A 15,258-nucleotide genomic window follows, 5' to 3' on the forward strand; every position below is an offset into this window, starting at 1 on the left:
CCGCTGTGTGAGCATGAGGGAGGGAGAAAAAGGAAAGTGGAAAAGTAGGAGCTGTCACGGAGCAGAAACGGGAACTGGAAGCATGTAAATATAATAATAACCACTGACGAGCCCAGCTGTAAGTAAGCTGTTAAGACTTGACTGTACGCTGTGTTCCTGTTTTCCTCCGAAACAATAAAGTTCTGCTGGAGCAGCCTTTCAGCGCCTCTCTCTGTCTCTCGCTAGCAAAGCTGACCCAGACAGTAAAGCTCGTTCGTGGCTACGAGCCCCACACGGACCCGACGTTTTCGCCAGAGTTTACTTACCGCGGTTCGGAGCCGCCGACCTGGCCGAGGTAACGAGAGTGCAAACATGTTGAGGGCTGTGTTAGTTCAGCAACAGATTTATTTGGAAAGAAAACTATTTTCACTTGCAGTTGAAAACGCTTGCACGCTTATACCTGCATTTTTATTTTATTAAATACAAACAAAATTGTAGCAAAAGTGCTTCACGTGTCTGAAAGAGCTGTTTATTTGGTAGTTCAATGAAACTACTGTACTACACTGTACTGCTGAGTGACTGTCTGCTGCTGTCAAATGCATTTCATTGCAATGTTGAGCCTGTGCTAACTTGTGTACTGCAACTGGCAGTATCTATGATTTTGAATGTGCAATGATTGTGTCACTGTGTTTGCTTATGTAGTTGTAGCTTTGGGCTACTTCTGTCTATGATCATTTCTTTTTTTTCTTTTTTTTTTTCTTTTTTTTTGCCTGTCCCGTTTGGCTCTTTTGCCATCAGAATTGTTGTCTAAAGGCAAAGAAAGATGCCCAACGGATTTACTTTACCAAATTGACCATCCCAGCCTTGCCATAATGGTCCATTTGATTCACCTTTTATTGTTTATTTTATTTTCACTTACTGAATACGGGACAGACTTGACTGGGGGAAAGAAGGGGAGAAAGAAAGAGGGAAAGAGAAACAGCTGAGAAGAGGGACGGGGGAGAAGGGCAAAAGACAAAAACCAACAGAATGAGCAGAAAAAGAAAAAAAAGAAGAAGAAAAGAAAAAAAAAATGCATATATCAATCACCTGGGTCACCTGCTGAGAAAGACAAAAGAAAACAAGCAGAAGAGAACAAGAGTAATAGAATAAACAACATCACAATGATATATGGGAATATGACAGTAAATACTAAATATTAAACATTATTGTGCTGTCATGGTCCGTGGTCCTGTGTCTGTGGAATGCGTGATGCTCAGGTAGCCACACCCCCGGGCTGGGCCATCACCAGCACACCTGCTCTCCATCCCGGTGATTACACGGAGATCCACTTAATCCGGCGCTGACGGATGCTCCACGCCAGTCCGTAGTCATCCCCACAGTGGTAACCAGACTTCCACGAAAAGTGTGCATTCTCTCCTGCTTGGAACTTTGTTTAACCTGCCTACTTCTGTCCAGGTTTCTACTCGGCGTCTGCTACCTGCCTGTCCTCCGGCTCAACTGGATCTCGCGGTGCTCACCTGGCCCACTCGCCATTCCACGGACTTCCTGCCCCCACGGACTGCCACACTTCCCTCCTGAGCTCCCACGGTTCCGTTCTATCGTAAGGCCCTACTCTAACTCAGTCCTGATATGTTCTCCCCGCTTCCTGGCTCCCTAGTAATCATCTCCCCTTTCTATTGCAGCCCCCCGCCGTCCCGATCCCGGCTTCCTCGTGTCATTGTTTCCCCGGATTTTTAGTTTCTGTTTTGCTCTCTACTTTCCCCGGGTCGCCTTTCGTTGTTTTATTAAAGTGTCTTTTTGTTAGCTCGGAGTCTGCGCCTGGATCCTTTCGTGCCCGCGCACCACGGCGCATGACATGTGCAGCACATAAGATCAACAGAACACAGTGTGCTTTGAGGTAGGAGCCAAAAAGGGTGTAGTTTGTGGGTGTGATCACCCGTGTGTACACCTGTGAGCATGGACGCGTTTGTTTTTTGTTTTTTAAAAGGTTCCTTCATGTAATGATCTGCTAGAGGGTGTGGGGGGGGCCACAGCCCCGTCCTCCAGGGCATGAAGCAGGTATGGAGGAGATCAAAACTCCAGACATCCAGAGGCCCCCAGAACACAAGAGACCAAGGAAGACCAACAGAGGGGCAGCCGCGCCACTGTCCCAGAAAGAGCTGAGGAGAGTCCCAGATGAGGGCTCACTCAGCAGCCGCGGAGCAGAAGCCAGGGGGAGTTGCAGTGACGCGCCCGTGAGCTCCGCCGGCAGCTAGCCGTGCCTGAGTGACCGGGCCCCAGGCCGAGAGGCCGGGGGCACCCCACCTCCGAAGTGGCCCGAGCAAGCCCCAGGCTCCAGGCCCCGATAAGCGGCCGCCAAGGAGTGAGCCGGTGTGTACCTGGACGCCCATCCCCGGACACAAAGAACCACCAATGCACCGATGTCTGAGGGAGTCCGCCACTGGCAGGGGAAGTGGTGGTAGGGGGAGATAGGCCTCCATACCTTGGAGGGCCTAAGATGTCCCCAGAGAGGTGGCGCCTGACACCCAACCTGACATATAGACACAGACATACAGGCACACACATATACAAACATCCATTCCCACCCTCATGCTCTCATATACACTTACTCCACACTCAACCAACGTGGAGACAGACATAAAGAGACGTTGTACACACGATCACACTCCCCAAGCGTACTCTAAGCCCCGGGTCTAGGTACCCTTGCCCCTGGAGGGGGGGAACTGCACCCAGACCCAGGTGGTGTTACCCTTTTCCCTGCGGTGGGGGGAGGCAGACCGCCCCGACTCCGCAGCAGCAGGGAGGCCCCACACTCCAGACCGCAGTCGGACGGCCAACTCCTCCTCCTAGCCCCCCCGCTCCAGCAGGTCGCAGAGAATGGGGGTGAGAGAAGACTCCAAACCTCCCTCCACCCGCTCATTGTAGTGTTGATGCATGTGTGTTCTAAGGTGCATTTAAAACCCAGGAGGGCATGGAGCTACCTGCCAGAGAGCAGCAGGTAAGCGCATGGTCCCTCCTGCTGGCCCTCAATGTCTACGTGTATTTAACATTGAGAGGTGGGCAAGGACGCCAGGGGTGGGGTGTACACCCTGATGGTACTTTGGATTCCGTGTATCGTGCCCACCCCCAAGATCCTATATGTATGTGTAATGAGAGTGTGAGTAATGTGAATGTCTAAGTTGTGGGATAAAATTGAGGCAGAGGCAGCCAGAAGGGGACGGGGGGTGGCCTCCTCTGCACCCTGGTGACATACCCCTACTCCAAGGTCCTGCATGTGTGGGTGGTTGTGGTGGAGCGGGAAGAGGGAGGCAGCTGGAGATGGGGAGGGAAGGAAGGGAGGGGCAAGTGACCCCTCTCTGGGGCCAGCTCCCCCGCTGACCCCAGTAGGCACCCCCATACTCCGCGACCCACCAGGGAAAGGGGGCCCAGGCCCATCCAGACCGGGGCCCAGCGCAGCAGCGCCCCCCGGCCCCACAGAGCCCAGGACAGTCCACCCAACCCCACCACAGAGAAAACTGCACCCACCCCACCATCCACTCTTCTTCCAGACTACATAAGACAATAAACACCCAGGCTGAGATCTTCCTCCACCTCTCCTGTATCTCCCCCTCCTGTAGAGAGAGCCCCTGAGCACCCACCCGCCCACAACCCCGGCAACACACCAACCAGGACCCAAGCCCCCGAGGCCCGGCCCGCGCCCCAGCCCAGAGACGGAGCGCCCCCAGAACCTCACGCCCATCCCGGACCCACCCAGGGGCAGCCAGGCTACCAGGTCAGTAACCCACGTCCGTCAGCACAGACCCTCCCCTAGTCCCGCTGCACGCAGCCGCGAGGAAACAGTCACCTGAGAGCCAACAGAGCCCCTAACCGGACATGACCGCTAGCCCGGGTTGAGCCCCCCAAGGAAAATGCCTCCGGGGAACCCCCCGACGCCCTAAGCCTGTCCCTACCCCCACACCAATCACAACAGTGAAGGCGGGACCAAACTATGACCCCCCACCCCCACTAGGTGATGGAGCTGATCAAAGGAGCCCAGAGCAATTGATCTGATGTGGTGGCAGAGGCTGTATCAAGACCAATGTAATCTAATAGATAATTTCTATATTGGTTAGAATTAAGATTATTTTTATTTTTCCAGTTCATGAGGACTGTTTTCTTGGCTATGCATAGGGCAGTGAAAACCATATGGGCAATATTCTTTTCTGAAGTGACATTATCTAAGCTGCCCAACAAACACACTAAGGGGGAAGTTGGAATGTTACATTTCAGACACTTCGATAAGTCTTCACATATCTCGCGCCAAAACTTCTGAACTGGTGGACAGAACCAAAGAGCGTGGATATAATTGTCCGGTGAATTGGTTTGGCAGTGTGAGCAGTTGTTGGTAGACGTAAAGCCCATCTTGAACATCCGATGACCTGTATAGTGCACTCTATGTAATTGTCACGATCTGGTACAGGGATTCAAACGCAGAGCGGTAAGGTATCTCCAAGGTGTAGTTTATTTACAGTGCCAGTGCAATATATGTACAGTGAAGGGATCCAAAACTCCAGGGGAATCACAGGGTAACTCGCTCACGTCTTCTTCGCTCACACTCACACACGTTCCCGCAGCAGGGAGGTCGCAGGTCCCGGGGGGGGGGAAGATCTGAGGCAGACGAGAAGGCAGGTCACCAACTAATCACAAATCACGAATATGAAGCACAAGAGCTGTGAGAACACTAACGTTAGGGGTACAATCATCCAGCGACGAGAGGATCTGTGTTCCAGCCTCAAATAGTGCTCCCGGTGATGATGGGTGAGTGTTGTCAGGTGTGTGTGTGGGCCAAGGGCGGGAGCCCACAGTGAGCTCCGCCCAGGCAGAGAGGGAGAGAACAGAAACAGCAATTGTAGCCCTGTGGGGCCGACCGGGCAGGCACGGAGACCATGACAGTAATATTTTGTATTGAATTAATTGAAGACTGGGATTTCTAATTAGATGAAAGGTTTTTAAGCAAATCTGAGACCAGAAGTTTAGGTCTAAGTTAACTGATAAATCCGCTTCCCATTTTGCAATAGGAAGTGATATTGATTCATCTGTTTTAGAAAGCATTCTGTATATTTTGGATAGTAATTTGGGGGTTTTAAGAGTAAGACAGCTACTTTGGTAGGATTTAAACATAAATAAATAGTTTTTATTTAAAGTCAAAAACCTGCAAAACTTCAAATTGAGCAGAATTACACAAGAAAAATATAGCAGACCTAGCAACCCTGGTTTTCTGAATTAATGTTTAGTTACAAAAATGTTGTCAGCATTGATTTTCTCCCTTCTACATAATTAAAACACTTTTGTTTGTTAATTGGATCATTGGGAGAAAATGGATGGATGGATAAAATAGACTTTGTGGCTAATCAGCAATAATCAGTTTTATCATACGTGGTGCAACAAGTCAAATGCTGAAATTGAACCAAACTTGTATGTGTATATATACTTCCTCTGTAGTGTCATCAGTATTATAAGTAGCGAACCTAACTGCAGCACCAACTGTACACTTAGTGTTACAAGAGATTCAGATTTCTTTAAGTGTACGAGTTTCTCATCTTATTAAAAATAGCTTTGATGTCTGCATTCACACAGTATTTACTTGGCTTTTTTAAAATTGGTAAAATTGAATCTACATGCCATTATGTACTCAATGTCAAGCAGGAATAACTTGCCATGATGTGTGAAGGGTTTTATTCACAGTGGTGCTGCTAATATGTAAAAATCTTCTGGTGTAAAGACAAATACGAATTTCTATACCTTGTGCAAAGATAAGCTTTAACACTTTTAGCTCTTTTGCACCTCAGCCATATGCATCTGTGGCAAGAGAGGAGTTTTGGTAAGTGACAGTAGAGCGGATACCCTGGGTCATGAGCTATTATTGTATTTTTGTGTAAAATTGCTGCATCAATGAGGGCAGGTAGGTTGGGAGTGGAGTGGCTTACTAAATATGTTCCAGCATTTCTGATATCCAAGTGTGTTTTTGCCTTGTTTCTTTTGACCATGGCGATGGTGGTGACAAACAGAGATGGCAACTGTGCAGATGGATGGTTGGATCGTGAAAATGTTTTATAGTCTATAAGAACTATGTAGTTATTGGACAAAAGAAGTGAACTTCTGCAGGTAAAACTGTTAGTATTTGCACTTTGTACCGGCGTCTTAAAGAGATCAATGCAAATAGATTTTAAAAAACAAGTAATGTTGCATGCAAAGATCAATTTAAAATTAACAATGAATTGATCCTGCTTTGTAAAGTAGCCCATGCCCGATAGAGGTTCTTTCTGTGAGTCATAGACTAGATAGATTAAAACTAAATTAATGAGCCACACTGTGCACGGGGTAAAATTATGATGATGAACACTGGGTGTGTAGCTTATTTTAAGACAATCAACATACCCCCCTCCCGCTACCATAAATCCTGACTAGTGCGCCCAATGTGTATTAATTTGCAGGCAGAAAAAAAAGACCATAAGAAGTACTGTCATGGACTCTCGTGGTCTTTTTTTTTTCTTACACAGTAGTGCTCAGCTCTTGCAATGACTGAGCAGAAATTAAACTTGCTTATAGTGTTCAACCATCCACTCTGTTCACACTGCAAGTGAATCAGATCAAAGATCAGATTCTTAAGTCAGCCAGTATACACTATTTGTGTGTTCAGATAGCACCATCTGATAATACTATGGAATACACTTTATTAACTATGAATTTGACGTAATTTTGTGTTGCATTGCAGTGACACGAAAGACTTTGAAATCTATTGTAAGCATCATGAGACATTTCTAGACAAATTTCTTTGTCTAAAAATGTCTCATAATCTTTACTGACTTATGTTTGGCTGGTTGTATTATCCCAGCCCTCCCACATCCATATATAGTTGAGAGAATAAGTTAAAAAGAGGTTAAAAAAATTGACACCTTTTTTCATTTTGAGGTTTTACATACACTCTTAGAAAGGATGTGTTAAAAAATGACACAAAAAATGTGTTGTTACACTATTAACACATTTTGTGTAAATTTTAACATAACATGTGTAAGAAAATGTGTAAACATTGAAAAAATGTGTAAAACGCTTAACACACTTGATGTGTTGCACAGTTTAACACATTTTGTGTGTTATTTTCAGAATCTAACAACAGGACCTAAAATTAGCAGCTCAGTAATTTGATACTAGCCCTGTGTTTAGTGAAATAAATTGTAGATTAACAATGTATTATAACTATATTAACTGAATAAATAAAATGTTTAGTTATTGTTTGTTTTCCTTAATCCTTTCCTCATTACTTTCAACAAATAAAACATTTTATAATGTAATGTGGACCAAGGTATGGTGTACTAAAATTCTGAAAGAGGATTAATTTTTTATTTCTCAATATGTATGGCATACCAATTAATGGCCATGGCTATACTATAAGCATAAGTATCCACAAAGAACAGGCTTAATTTTGACCGTAACATGTGAATACAATTGAAGCAAAAGTAGAAAATGAAATGAGTAAGAACACACATGCTTAAAATTGAAACAAATTCTGCCCAGCAACATGACATACCGGCGGCGGCGGGAAGGGGGCGCTATCTTTCGCGCCAATGAGACAAAGGAGACAAAGATGGAGGTTACGTCGCCTAGTATGTTGTCAGACCTTACAGTAAGTATCATTTACCAGTTTATCTTAATGTACTGAAAATATGCCGGGTTTCTGGAAGAATGTGAATTTATATAAAATATAGGAGTTTAGAGTTTAAGTTAATTACTGCTTAACTATACCTAGCTAACCTTAATGTAACAGTCTTGCTAACATATCCTACTCTTAATTTTATTATTAGTTCTTGGATTTCGTGCCATACTCCATTAGAGTTAATGTGTTTTGGTAGTATTTTTATGTATTACTTTATTCATGTATTTATCTATTTACTTTATTTATGTATTAGAGTATTCAGAAATTGCTCTTAGAACCAGTGTGGTAGTTGGCTAGCGGCTCCGACAGGCATTATGTTGTCTATGAGCAACGCCAGAGTCAGCACCTAACAGTGTTGAGTAAAATGACAATATTGTCGTTAGCTCTGAATATAGCAAATGTAGTTATCACCGCGACCATTCGTTTACTAGCAGAGAATAGGAATAAAGACTGAGTAACTTTAACATGAAATATACCTCATATTGACAGAGATAATTATTTTTTCAAGCAGTTAAAGCAGTTTTTGCATCTAGTATGATTAAGTATGTGCACATTCTTTTTTAAGGCTTATTGCTGGAAACATGCTCTGATATAGTTTCTTTTTTATGCAGAACTTCTGAGGAAGTAATAGTCAGTGTTATTTAAAAAACCAAACAACAGCAACTTGACCATGCAAATTATCTTACTTATTTAGCCATGTGTTTCATTTTTTCAGCACACATATGACAACTTAGAATCTGTCAAAGTCCTTGTAACCACTTTTATAGATGAGAAAGAAATTTGTAAAAAAAAAAAAAAATTCTTATTGTCAGCAGTGCCACAGACATCAGACATCACTATTAGTCAGGATCAGATTTATTCACCAAGTAGCAACTAGAAGATAAAATCAATTTATTTATTATTCAGAATTTCTTTTAGTCATTGCGTTATAATCACGTAGTTAAGAAACCGCCTTCTTCTGCTGCAGCTTTTTGAGTAAACTCGTGCTTTTATGCTCTGTGGAAATTTGCTGTCATGACTTTGAAGATTATTGCAGAGAGGTAAAGTGTCTGGTGTTGCCTTTACACAGTCTACCATTACCACAGAAGAACAAAGTCAACCCCTGAAGTCACTCAGGAAAGCCCCACAGATTCTTAAGGAGTATGAAACCTGTCGGTGCCATCGAGGAGGCTCCTTGTGAAGACTTGCATTGGGGATTTGGTGGAGAGGTGTGGTTAGTAAGTATCGCACTTTACTGTACTTTGTTAAAATTTTGCAATGAATGTTTTCCTTTAAAAATGTTGAAGTGCACAGAAGTAAAAAAGTTTACCTTTGTTTTCCAGTTACCCTCTTAGTGCAGAGAAGCTAACTGTAGCAAAAAGCATCCTCACCACTTTTCCACCCTTAAGTGGCAGGACAGGGGGAAGGATTTGTAAGTAAATTTAGCATTTTAATAATGTAAATTCCACTACATACTGTAAATTGCACTTGTTCCCACTTACTGTGTATCGTTTAACCTTTATCTAATTATTTATTAGAGCTTTTTTTCTCAGTTAAAATTGCTCAGCTGTTACCCATATACCTCTGTCCTTTCTTCCTCAGGAGCATTATTATGATCCAGTCTCTCATTGTGGATTCCTAGAGACTAAACTGCGCAACCTTAGACGGAATCTCGACCAGGGGCAGAGACATTATAAGAAGCGAAAAGTGACAGATGACTGTGGTGAAGACAAGAAGCTCAGGCGAGAGGATGGGAATACCAGCAGCACAGATGAGTGGGTCACCCAAGTTATTGCGGCCCTCAGCTGAGAACCTTCCAATTATCATGTCAGGCATGGAGGAAACATACACCAGTCTCAGAGCCTGGAATATTCGGAGAGTACCCACGGTTTTTGGACATGCCAAGTCTGGTAAGTTGCTTGGTTCTCTGGTAATGGTTTATGTACTCCTTCTCCACTCAGTTGTGTTTTGCATACAAAGTATGTAACAGGAGTCGATACATTTGGAGGTATGTTTATGAGCTCCTAGTGAATATTTTGAAAGTTTTATAACTTCAGAGTTTGATCATTACTCCCTGCGCACTGATTACAATGAGCATCACTTTTCACATGGTCCAAAATCTTAGTCGTACCACCAAATGACTATCTAATAGTAGGGACATCAAATGACAATGCAGAAAGTGCTGCTCGTGGAAGTGAAAACCCTACAAAAAAATCACCTAAATCTGTATGAAACTCTGCTTTCAGCAGCACTATTTTCAACAAAAAAGCTCTACAGGACAAACCGCAGATAGACAACATAAGAAATTGTCTGCTAGAAAGTTGAACATCAGCTAAAAAGTCCTAATTTTTTCTCAGGGTCTGATGGGACCCAAATCATAGCTAAAATTAAGGAATAATGGACTTGTATTCAAATACCACTCCAAGTAAATTGTTGTTTAACTGTGTAGGTAAGCTAGATGTGGAATGGGTAACAGAAATGTGATACTGTAAAGTTTGATCTTAGCCATACAGCTACCAAATGGACAGAATGTACTTTTGATTTAATGTATTTAATGCTTCATTTTAAACTTAAACACTTCTTTTATTTCCGTAGGCTGGACTTGGAGTTTGGCAATTTTACAGGAGGAAAGGTGGATCTCTTTTTGCGAAAATGGGAAGCCAGTATCATTCCGAAGCTCAAATCAGTAGCTGCCCTGGAAACAAGAACCCCCCCGCCATGTGTTAACACACCTACTCCCACCAGTTGGTGCCAGTCGTTGCAGCCTTTTTTGCACTGGTATGTATTCAGTAAAGTTCTCATGGTATTTACCTGAGGAAAGCATTTGTCTACACCTCACTGAATACTATCTTTATCTTCCCCCATCTCCAAGCCTGGAACAAGTATTGCATCGCTTTGCAGTGATCCTGAAGCATCATCCACAACACACCAACCCCAGCTGATATGCATCGGTGATCTAAAGAGGGCAACCAGGCAGTACATCATTGTTGCTAAGAATGACAGAGTAACCATTTCTCTGAATGATGGCCTGACGTGTGCTGTGGATAAGCTTTTCAAACTGTACTGGGTATGTAACTTGTCCTATCCAGCACCACTTGGCTCCGTCTTCACCTTCTTTGATTTTGTCTATGACCTGCCGCTGTCCACCCAAAGGAAAACCAAAGTACTGGAGCTGATTGCACAGATTAAAGGATGCAAGTAAAATGTTCACCTGTCCAAAATGTAGAGAGTCTCTGTTCACAGAGGTGAGAAACCTCATTTGGCATCTTTGTCAAATACACTGCTTATCAGGACTGACCATTTTTATGCCTATGCAGTGGAAAGGTCAGACAATATGAACTGATTGGCTGAAATTTTTGATTTTTGTATTTAAACCCAAGGTACAAAATTGTATAACCTGGATGCTATATTCGCCAAAATGTATGTTTTTCTGTTTGCATGCAACTGCACATTTGTTAAATGTTGACAATTTGTTGAAGATGACAATTGTTACCTTTAAAAATTTTAATTCATGTATTGTCTGGATTATATCAGAACATTATATATATATACACTCAACAAAAATATAAACGCAACACCTTTGTTACTGCTCCCATTCCCCATGGGATGGACGTAGAGACCTAAAATTCATTCCAGATACACAATATAACCATCCCTCCCAAACAGTGGTCACAAATCAGTCCAAATGTGTGGTAGTGGGCACATCTGCTATATTGAGATAATCCATCCCACCTCACAGGTGTGCCACATCAGGATGCTGATCTGACATCATGAGTAGTGCACAGGTGTACCTCAGACTGCCCACAACAAAAGGCCACCCTGGAATGTGCAGTTTTTTGCGCTATTGGAGGTCTGGGGACCCAGAACCGGTCAGTATCTGGTGTGACCACCATTTGCCTCATGCAGTGCAACTACGGCTGAACGATATATCGCATTTGCGATAATATCGCGACATGATCAAGTGCAATTTTCTAACCGCAAAGGCTGCGATTATACTCTGGACATGTCCAAATTCATGGGCTGCATCCTCCTGAGGCCGCATTTGTAGACCGATTACGTCACAGCGACGCGCCGAAGGCTGTCCAAATTACTACCATATCCCAGAATTCATAGCGCGGCCCAGCCAAACTCCAGTTTCCAGCAATGGCGGCCGCTACTAAGTTTTAAAATTACTCATACTAATCTTTCTGGGTCACAAAATAAACTTTTAACATATTTTCAGGCGAGAAAGTAGTTGTGTAAACATAAAATATCTGCTCGGTTTATCAAGATATCCTATATTTGCAAAAGTGCTTCGACGTTTTCAGAGGCGTCTGCTACCCACCAGCTCGACAGCTAGCCGGGAGCTCGAGGGTTACTGATGCGGCCGAGAACGGCACAACTCCCGGCACATCATTTTCAGATCACCGCGGAGTTTCGCTGCTCGGGTTAAACGTAATATATAAGTCACTTAGACAACCTAAAAATGTTATTGTTGGGCTTTTTTCAGTGTTTTGTTTGTTCGTGAGTAAATCGGTTTGGCTGAGATTAAAGTTATTAGATTAGATAAAATAAAACTTTATTAATCCCCCGGGTGGGTTCCTCCTTGGTTTTCACACAGCTGACTAAACGTCAAACAGAAAACTTATTAAACAGAAGTATGAGACAGTCGAGAATTTACACCAGTGTCTGGTTATATTTTAGATAGCAAGAAGCAGACGGCCGAGTTTATTAAACTCCACCGAGACAGCGGTGACGCTAATCAGAACTAGCCTTCTGAAGGTAATCAGAAGGCTAGACCGTCCAATTTCACGCCTTTAAACTTTAAAGGCGTGTTTGTGTGTGTGTTTATACAATTGCTATTATGTTTGCACTTTATGTGTAATGTTACTGACTGCAGAGATCAGTAAGATGTGTGTATTTTTTATTTATTAGTTTTATTTATTTAATATTATTTTTTAATTGAATGACTGTCTAGTAGTTCACAGATGTCGAAAAACTGAGTGTGGTAAAGCCACTGATTTTTTTTATGTATATTTCTGCAATCTGCACATTGTACTGACTTTCATTTTAATGTTTACACCAGGGTTCCTTGTCAGCACTTTATGCTCAGATGTTTGTAAGCTAAAAATAAACTATTGTGTATGTTCAAATATACTGTTGTGATTGAAGAAGTTAAATAAAAATGTCAGTCATCAATTCATGCATCACCTCATGTCATCATAACAGAGGTCTGTCTTCCAGGAAAGAACAGTTTAAAATTAATGTAATATAGTATTGGCCATACTATATGATGTATTGCTTGTCTTTGTTTAATAATACAGAAGACAAAGACCTTAAAAAATAATCGCATATCGCAATCGCAATATTGGGGCAAAAAATCGCAATTAGATTATTTTCCATAATCGTTCAGCCCTAAGTGCAACACATCGTCGCATGGAGTCTATCAGATTGTCAATTGTGGCCTGTGGAATGTTGGTCCACTCCACTTCAATGGCTGTGCGAGGTTGTTGGATATTCGTGGGAACTGGTACACGCTGTCGTATACGCCGGTCAGGCACATCCCGAACATGCTCAATGGGTGACATGTCCGGTGAGTATGCTGGCCATGCAAGAACTGGGACATTCTCAGCTGCCATCTGCCCTGAACAATGTGAACCATGATTCATCCGTGAAGCGCACACCTCTCCAACGTGCCAGACGCCATCGAATGTGAGCATTTGCCCACACAAGTCTGTTACGGCGACGAGCTGGAGTCAGGTCAAGACCCCGATGAGGACGACGGGCATGCAGTTGAGCGTCCCTGAGACGGTTTCTGACAGTTTGTGCAGAAATTGTTTGGTTGTGCAAACCAATTGTTCCAGCAGCTGTCTGGGTGGCTGGTCTCAGACGATCTTGGAGGTGAACCTGCTGGATGTGGAAGTCCTGAGCTGGTGTGGTTACACGAGGTCTGCGGTTGTGAGGCCGGTTGGATGTGCTGCCATATTCTCTGAAACGCCTGTGGAGACGGCTTATGGTTGAGAAATGAACATTCAGTGCACGGGCGACAGATCTGGTTGACATTCCTGCTGTCAGCATGCCAATTGCACGCTCCCTCATTGCTTGTGGCATCTGTGGCATTTTGCTGTAAGACAAAACTGCACATTCCAGGGTGGCCTTTTGTTGTGGGCAGTCTGAGGTACACCTGTGCACTACTCATGATGTCAGATCAGCATCCTGATGTGGCACACCTGTGAGGTGGGATGGATTATCTCAATATAGCAGATGTGCCCACTACCACACATTTGGACTGATTTGTGACCACGGTTTGGGAGGGATGGTTATATTGTGTATCTGGAATGAATTTTAGGTCTCTACGTCCATCCCATGGGGAATGGGAGCCGTAACAAAGGTGTTGCGTTTATATTTTTGTTCAGTGTATATTGAAAAAATTGAAAAAAGGGCAATCATATATATGATTGCCCTTTTTTCAATTTTTTTTGACATTTTAATGATCTAGAGAGATAGAAAGCTAGTCAGATATGAATTTTGTTTGATTTTGTAAAGTAAAAATTGTGATATAGCTTTGGCTAAAATTGAATTTAAAACATTTTAATTGAAAAGATTCTGACAGTTGTTGTTCATTCAGTTTGTAATGATTTATAATATGCCAAATAAAAAATGGAATTCAATAAGTGTATAATATATACCCATCTTTTTTCTCCTTTTTTAAAAAAAATTGAAATGTACACATTTTAACACATCTTTGTGTCAAAATAACACATCTTTGTGTTTACATTTTTTAACACAGAAGATGTGTTAAAGGAGCAGACACATTAATTGTGTTAAAACTGACACATCATGTGTTGTCCCTAATCTGATGCAGCACATGTGTTAAAATTTAACACATGATGTGTCAATTTTAACACATCCCTTCTAAGAGTGTATAAGGACATCATCAACAAGTGATCGTTTCCTTAACAAGGTTCAAGTAAACACAACCTGACATATAGTGCACCATGTCATTATTAATTTATTAAAAATCTATAGAAAATGCTCATGATTCAATAGTAGAACCATCGTTTAGATCAGCAACATGAATATGAGTACATCAGGCTCTCACATGAGCTTCTTTTCAACGCTGCTTCAGTTCATTGAGGCCTTCAGTTATGCACAGCTCTCTTAGAGTCCTACAATAACATTTCAATCAGATTATTGTTTGAACTTCTACTGGGCCATTGCAGGACTTTGATTTTTCCTTTTTCAGCCATTCTGTTGTCGGTTTGCTGCAAACTGGCCAAACCTATGCTTTTATAGAGCTGATCAAACTTGCTAATGATCAGTTAATCAAGTGTATTTGATTAGCAGCACCTGCCTTCTAGTTAACCTCCTAATGCTTATGGAAGCAGTAAGGGTGCACTTAGTTTTCCATATAACAACATTCTTGCATTTTGGCTTAATTATTGTCTTAAAACTCTTTATAAAGCTAGAATGTAGATGGGTTACAAAGCAGTGTGCATGTGAAGCAGCTTAAATGAATTTATTTATCTACCTTGAGTTTACCAGGAAGTGAGACCAAAATCTCTTTTACAATCGAGCGAACAATCACATGCTTCCTTTACAGATTTCCTGATGATACCTTTAAA

General features: G+C 42.7%; 1 long non-coding RNA gene across 1 annotated transcript; it reads left to right on the top strand.

The window, feature by feature from the left end:
* The first annotated feature begins 7,567 nt into the window (after positions 1–7,567).
* On the top strand, positions 7,568–13,898 carry LOC308394706. The gene is made up of 6 exons (XR_013971279.1): positions 7,568–7,645; positions 8,745–8,892; positions 8,998–9,086; positions 9,257–9,564; positions 10,250–10,432; positions 10,527–13,898. It is a non-coding gene; the product is annotated as an uncharacterized lncRNA (long non-coding RNA).
* Positions 13,899–15,258: the final 1,360 nt, after the last annotated feature.

Source organism: Rhamphochromis sp. 'chilingali' (assembly GCF_963969265.1).
Source record: "Rhamphochromis sp. 'chilingali' genome assembly, chromosome: 3".
Classification (NCBI taxonomy): Eukaryota; Metazoa; Chordata; class Actinopteri; order Cichliformes; family Cichlidae; genus Rhamphochromis; species Rhamphochromis sp. 'chilingali'.